Here is an 8517-nt window from a genome sequence, read left to right as displayed (position 1 = left end):
ATCCCATGCTTCACCAACAGACTGTAATTTAAAAACTTGAAACCTATTATGAATATATATGATTCTACTTTTCTAAAACGTTTTATGATATAACGATTTCCATTATTTTAACCTTTAAACAAAATGATTCTTAAAAATATATTTGGTTTTGGAAAACAAAATTATTATATTTATTTGATTTAGTTTCAAACGTACAAAAACGTTTTCAGTTTAAAAAGAACTTTATTATTAAAACATATATAACTTTTATAAATATCTAGAACCACTTTTGACAACTCATTACTTAACCAGTATGATAAATATAACGATATTTATATTTTATTTTATTAAATATATATAACGATTTAAATTAATATTAATATTATATATATTTATACGCATATTATACGTACATAGTTTTATACTTTTACTTTACTTAAACTTTACCTTTACTTTATTTTTACTTTACTTTAACTTTAATAATTCATACTTTAATAATTCACTTTAATAATTCATACTTTAATAATTCATTTTAATAATTCATACTTTAATAATTCACTTTAATAATTCATACTTTAATAATTCAAAAATCTATTATAAATAGAATTCAATAGGTTTCATTATTTCATAGAAACTTGAAAATATTTTTCTCTAAACTCTCTCAATCGATTTACATATATATATATTTACTTCGTATTATTTCAAGATATTATTAGTATACATAAAATATTACTTCGGAGTGCTGTCTGAGTGATTTTGAAATTATTTTTCGAGTGGGATTGGATTAAGAAAATTATGGGTTATAGCTATGGAGGTGATTGGGTATGGTTCATGGGTATGCTCCTAAGGTCAATATAGTGTTTATCATCTCCGTTGCGTCTACGTACCTTTCCTGCAATATTGAATCTCAATATTGATACGTGAGTACTCATAATTTAACTTTTACATACTAATAGTGTATCCCTGACTAGTGCTCGAGTATATAGGATTATGCATGTTTGTACTTTTGATATTGCCTTTCGTTAGTTTATGTTGAATCCTGAATTAGTTATATATGCGACTGAGATAAGGTATAAGATATGCATGTCGTTGGAAAGCTAGCGAAAAATTAAGAACTTTTCATTTAGATATCGAATGATTTCGATGAACGGATTTGAAGTTATAGTCCATCGAATTTTTGTATTATTATTAAAAATGATTATTATTATCGTCGTTATTATCGTCGTTCTAGTTTTATCTTATTATTATTATTATTATTATTATTATTATTATTATTATTATTATTATTATTATTATTATTATTATTATTATTATTATCTTTATCAATAAAAGGATTTATCATTAAAAATTGTTATTTTTATTATTATTACTATCGTTATTATCATTAAAGTTATAATTAGTATTATTATTATTATTATTATTATCTAATTATTATTATTATTATCTAATTATTATCTAATTATTATTATTATTATTATTATTATTATTGTTATTATTATTATTATTATTATTATCATTATTATTATTATTATTATCATTATTAATATATATATCATTATTTAAAAATGGTTATTGTTATTATTATTATTATATTATCATTATCCTTAATAAAGTCATAGTAATTATCATTATTAGTATTATTGTAATTAAAACTAATATTAGTAACACCTAATTATTTTGATTACTATTATTATCATTATTATGAACACGATATAAAAGACGAGTAAAAGCTATTAAACGAAACGATTAGAAAATAATGAGTAAGAGTATCATGATGAAATTAAAATATTATAAGATATTGATTTAGATAAAATTATCGTTCTTATTATTTTTATCATTACTATTATTATTAAAAGTATCGTTAGTATCAAAACTATCATTTTAACAAAAATTATCATTTTAACAAAAATTATCATTTTAATAGAAATGTCATTGTTACTATAAAATATCATTTTAAATAGAATTATTATTTTAAAGATAATATTAAAAATTATCGTAAATATTAAAGTTATCATAATTAGAATTATCGTTTTATCATAATATCATCTTAGTAATTATAAATATTGATATTTTTATAATAATAATTATTATTACAAAATAATACAACTTTTACTTACTAACATTATAGATATTATTTTATCAAATAAATATGTAATACAAACATATTTTACTGCGTGTAATAAATTACTTTAATAATACCTATCATATTATCTTTATGATATTAAATGAACCCTATAAATTTTATTACTTAATATATATAAAAGTATATTTTATTATATAAATTTTAATATAAAATTTTATTTATTAATAAATGAATTATATTAATTACTCTAATAAATCTTTTAAAAATATTTAAAAATATAAAATGACGATATTTAAATTATATTATAATCATGTATAAATTTTGGAAATCATTTTGAGTCAAATTGACTTTTGTTGACTTTTGCATATTAGTCTCGAGCATTAGGATTGTGGTACACTATGACCTGACCTAATTGTTAGACAAATATTGACCAACATATAATTATATATAATTAATTTAGGTTCGTGAATCCGAGGCCAACCTTGCACTAGTTCAATGACGTTATATGTATTTTCACTATGAAATACAGTATGGTGAGTTTCATTTGCCTTTTTACCCTTTATATTTTTGGGCTGAGAATACATGCGCAATTTTTATAAATGTTTTATGAAATAGACACAAGTAATCGAAACTACATTATATGGTTGAATTATCGAAATCGAATATGCCCCTTTTTATTAAGTCTGGTAATCTAAGAATTAGGGAACAGACACCCTAATTGACGCGAATCCTAAAGATAGATCTATCGGGCCCAACAAGCCCCATCCAAAGTACCGGATGCTTTAGTACTTCGAAATTTATATCATGTTCGAAGGAGGATCCCGGAATGATGGGGATATTCTTATATGCATATTGTGAATGTCGGTTACCAGGTGTTCAATCCATATGAATGATTTTTGTCTCTATGCATGGGACGTATATTTATGAGAACTGGAAATGAAATTCTTGTGGTCTATTAAAATGATGAAGATGAATGATTATGATAAACTAATGAAGATGAATGATTATGATAAACTAATGAACTCACCAACCTTTTGGTTGACACTTTAAAGCATGTTTATTCTCAGGTATTAAAGAAATCTTCCGCTGTGCATTTGCTCATTTTAAAGATATTAATTGGAGTCTTTCATGGCATATTTCGAAGAACGTTGCATTCAAATCATTGAGTTCATTAAAGATTATTATTATTAAGTCAATTTATAGTTGGATAGTGGATATTATGAAATGGTATGCATGCCTGTCAATTTTCGATGTAAAGAAAGTTTGTCTTTTAAAAACAAATGCAATGTTTGTAAAATGTATCATATAGATGTCAAATACCTCGCGATGTAATCAACTATTGTAAATCGTTTATAATGTATATGAACGGGTCCTTTCAAAATCGGCATGTAGTCTCATACTCTTAGCCCTTTCATTCAACGTACGATTCATACGTTCGGCGACCCCATTGTATTCGATGTCTCCGGTACCATTTTTAACATCTTAATACCGAGCTTTGCACAATGGTCTTTAAACTCAAGACTACCATATTCTCCTCCATTATCTGACTTTAAGCACTTCACCTTTAAATTAGTTTCATTCTCTACCATAGCTTTTCACTTCACAAAAGTATCAAATACATTGGATTTAACTCTAAGAAAATAAACCCATACATTTCAAGTGGAGTAGTCAATGAAGGTGACATAATAACGAGAACCTCCATGTGATTCTACATTCGTTGGACCAAACACATCCATATGAACTAGCTCCAATTTCTCCAACTTGGGCGCATTCCCTGATTTCCCAAAAGTCACCTTCTTTTGCTTTCCATATATACATGGTTCGCAAAACTCAAGCTCCACTTTCTTTAAATCCGAAATTCTCCCACTCGAAACAAGTATCTTCTTACCCTTTTCACTCATATGCCCAAGCCTTCAGTGCCATAGAGTAGAATTATCTCCAACATCAACCGTAGCAACTACCGTGTTTCATCAAACACCTCAACCATATAAAGCGTTACCCTTTTATGTCCACGAGCCACGACCCAACTACCCTTAACCACCTTCCATTGGCGATTTCAAAATTAACCGCATTACCTTCCTCATCCAATTGACCCACTGAGATAAGCGTCCTTTTCAACTTAGGAATAAACCTCACGTCTTTAAAAGTCCAATTAGAACCAAGAGTAGTCTTCAATACAACAACTCCTATGCTCCAATTTCAAGCTTTTTATTGTTTGCCAATCTAACCTTACCTTGATACGATTGAAAATTCGTCATCAAACTCCTAGTGGGTGAGGCATGAAACGAAGCTCCCGAATCCAAAATCCAAGACTCCACCGAATCTTCAATACTACATAAAAGTGCATCATCCGTATCTTCCGCTGTAAAGTTAACACCTTTTCCCCTGAGAATTTTTACAAAATCTTTGAAAGTGTCCTTTTGATTACAACCCCATCAAATAGCTTCACTTCGGTCCTTTGATGTATACCGCTTCTTTGACTTTTTTCTACCATTCTTCTCACCACCAAGACAAATTTTTCTACCCCGGTTGTCGGCACTTAACAAGGATCCAGATGACGATTCCCCCGAGTTTCTCCTACGAGTGTCTTCACCGAGAATCAAATCCCTAATACATTCAAACGCTAGCTTAGTAGTTCCCGTAAAGCTACTAACCGCGGTAACCGTACCCGATCAACTCTCCGGTAATGATGAAAGCAAGATTAGTGCTTTTAGTTCATCATCAAACTTGAGGTCTACCTATTCAAGCCTTGATATAATATTGTTGAATTCATTGATGTGATCCGTTGCACTCGAACCTACCCTCATTTTCGTATTGAACAATTGCCGCATAAGAAAAACCTTATTCGACATCTTAGGTTTTTCATACATGTTAGAGAGCGCATTCAAACATGTAAACGTTGTTTTCTCGTTCACAACGTTATATGCAACGTTCTTGGCGAGAGAGATGAATCGCATCTAAAGCTTGGCGATCCAAAAGAGACCAATCGGCATCATCCATGACTTCGGGTTTGACCTCCAACAAGGGTTGGTGTAGCTTCTTTTGATACAAGTAATCTTCGATTTGCATCTTCCAAAAGCCGAAGTCTTTTCCATCAAACCTATCGATTCTAAATTTTCCGTCTTCCGCCATCTTCCCAATTCGAAAACCTTGAGCTCTAGATACCAATTGTTAGGATTATAGGACCCAACAATAAGAGTGATTCCAGAAATCACTCTTCCCACAATAGATAAACGAAGACAAAAATAAAGAAAATAGAACCCGGAGAATTAACGTGGTTATATGTAATCAACGGATTGATTACTTTAATCCACGGACCAAACTAGAGAGATTTTATTGATAAATTTCGTGATATAATGTATGGGTTACAATAAAGTCTTTATATAGGCAAAACTCAACAAGGAAACGACTCAGGGAGCAAGCCAAACTCGATTCTGGAAAGTTCCTTCCGTCAAACACGCATCACGGCCGCGATGCCCTCATCCCGGTCGCGATATACTCTCCCATAATTGGGTCTCGTTCTGTCGTTGCATCACGGTCGCGATCCGCTAGTTGCGGTCGCGATTCGCCCCTGTTTTCGCGAGTCTTGATTGTTTGAATCTCTTTTACACTCCAACAAATAATATATTTAAAGATGATTAATTTGGTAACACATATTCTTGATTACTGAATGCTTCTGTATCTTAAAAGAAACTAGAAGAAAAAGGATTGTTCTAGTATATTAACACTTACTATCACCAACATTAGTAATAGTAAAAGTATCTCAAATTATGCTTTGTGTCATTACATAACTTCAAAAAAACTTCTCAAAATATCGCAGATTAATATAATAAAAGAAACTTGTAATTTCTAAACACGTAATCACATCTTAAACTTGGCTCCAGTTAAGTCTTCTCTTACTAGCTATCGAACAGCTTTATATCTGTCAAATAACAAAACACAAATTATTTAAATTCACAATTGAGTTGTTAGTTAACGCCATATTGATAAGCTATAATATTGATAAATCAATTAATCCTGCTATACTTGGTTGAAGTATGCACATAAATGAGCAGAGTGGTTGGTTGTTTGGCTTAGTTCGTTGTTGTTGACAAGGTAAACGATGGCATTGATAAACATCCTATGTCATCTGATCGTAACCGAGTTTTTCTTTTTAATGTTTATTTTTTCGCACTCGCGGGACTTGATTACCCAATGTTTTGGGAGCCAATGTGTTCGTTCATAGAGGGTTTCCTCGCGGCTGTATTTAGGGATATAAAACGGGCATATCTTAGAGGAATTACATTAAACAGCTGTATGAGCATCATATTTTTTCCTGTGTGCATCTTTGAGTTACTTGTGTTGGTGTGCGAAGCGAGTTAAACAAGAATTCGGTTCAACAGACAAGGCGCGCCGTGAAATGTCCCGTTCATAATAATTATAAACGTTTCATATTAATTGATTTCGTTGCGAGGTTTTGACCTCTATATGAGACGTTTTTCAAAGACGGCATTCGATTTTTGAAACAAACCATAACCTTTATATTTGTGATAAAGGTTTAAAATATTACGAAGATTATCAAATAATGATAATAAAAATGTAGCGTTTTCACACGACCATTACATAATAGTTTACAATAATATTACACAACAACTTCAGTCTTCGAATGCAGTTTTTAAACAATATTGTACAAGCATGCAGACTCCAATCCTGTTTTTATTTAGCATGCAACAGCGGAAACTCTTAATAATCACCTGAGAATAAACATGTTTTAAACGTCAACAAAAATGTTGGTGAGTTATAGATTTAACCTATATATCAAATTATATTAATAGGCCACAAGATTTCATTTTTCATAATTAACTGCAGGAACACTCATCTGTAAAAAAATATATAATACAGGAATACTCGTCTGTATAAAAATCATTCATATGAAGAACACCTGGTAACCGACATTAACAAATGCATATAGAATATCCCCAAAATATACATGTACACTCAACTGTATATAAAAATCGAAGTACTAAAGCATCCATAACCTGGATGGGGTTCGTTAGGCCCATAGATCTATCTTCAGAATTCGCGTCAGTTAGTGGCGTTCACTAATTCTTAGGTTACCAAGCAAAATGGTGATATTCAATAAGATAATTCAATCATAGAATGTGATTTTCAAGTACTTGTGTCTATTTTGTAAATCATTTATAAAACTGCATGTATTTTCATCCCAAAAATATTCGATAGTAAAAATGGGACTATAACTCACTTTCACAGATTATCCCTTCGTCGGAAAATAACACTTGGCCACTGGTCGATTCACGAACCTATAACAAATATATACATATATATCAAAGTATGATCGAAATATATTCACAATATGTTTTATTATGTTTTAACGATTTAAGTTTGTTAAGTTAATAGTCCAACGTTCGTAGTCCATAATTAGTTGTCCACAGTTAGTAGTACAGAAATAAATCAATATATATTATCTCGAATCAATCCACGACCCAGTGTATACAAGTCTCAGACTCGATCACAACTCAAAGTATATATTTTATTTTGGAATCAACCTCAACCCTGTATAGCTAACTCGAACATTACCGCATATAGAGTGTCTATGGTTGTTCCAAATAATATATATAGATGACGTCGATATGATATGTCAAAACATAGTATACGTGTCTATGGTCTATCAAGATTACATAATATATGTTAGAATACATGTATAATACAATATAAGTTGGTTAGGATATGGTTAGTATAGATTTTTGTCAATTCATCCCATAGTCAAATTAACCATTTTTAATCAATTTTATTTTACCCATAACTTCTTCGTTTTAAATCCGTTTTGAGTGAATCAAATTGCTATGTGTAACACCCCGTCAAAATCGACATTGACACAGATGTTAACTCTGGTCCCAGTGCATGGCTTGACTTCTAAGTACATCAAAGTTCTACAGCGGAAGCATAATATATAAGTACCTGAGACAAAACATGCTTAAAAGTGTCAACCAAAAGGTTGGTGAGTTCATATGTTTATCATAAACAATGATTTTGATAATAATGATAGATCACAAGATTTAGTTTAAAATTGATTGATATAGAAATATCAATCTAAAAGTGTTGCTGCAATTTGTAATATCGCTACTAAATAAGTTTACCCGATGACACCTTGTACTGTCAGTGTCGTGGAATCATTATTATGTAACCAAAGACCAATGGTCGAATGGTTAAAGACGTTACTCTCAATAGGCCTACTCATAATAATTAAGTTTGCATTTAAACATAGCAATTAACGATATTACGGTAGGGATTTAGCATGAATCAAAGCATGACAGCATAGTTAACAATTTAGTACTTGTGTCTAAGTGTAAAACAGTTATAAAGCAAGCATGTGTCTCACCCCAAAAGTTATAAATAGTTAAGTAAACAGTAAAAGTGGGGCTATGAAAATCACCTTAGTAGCACAAAAGAGTATT

Source organism: Rutidosis leptorrhynchoides, chromosome 11 (assembly GCF_046630445.1).
Source record: "Rutidosis leptorrhynchoides isolate AG116_Rl617_1_P2 chromosome 11, CSIRO_AGI_Rlap_v1, whole genome shotgun sequence".
In the NCBI taxonomy this organism is placed as follows: Eukaryota; Viridiplantae; Streptophyta; class Magnoliopsida; order Asterales; family Asteraceae; genus Rutidosis; species Rutidosis leptorrhynchoides.
This window is presented reverse-complemented; position numbering follows the sequence as displayed.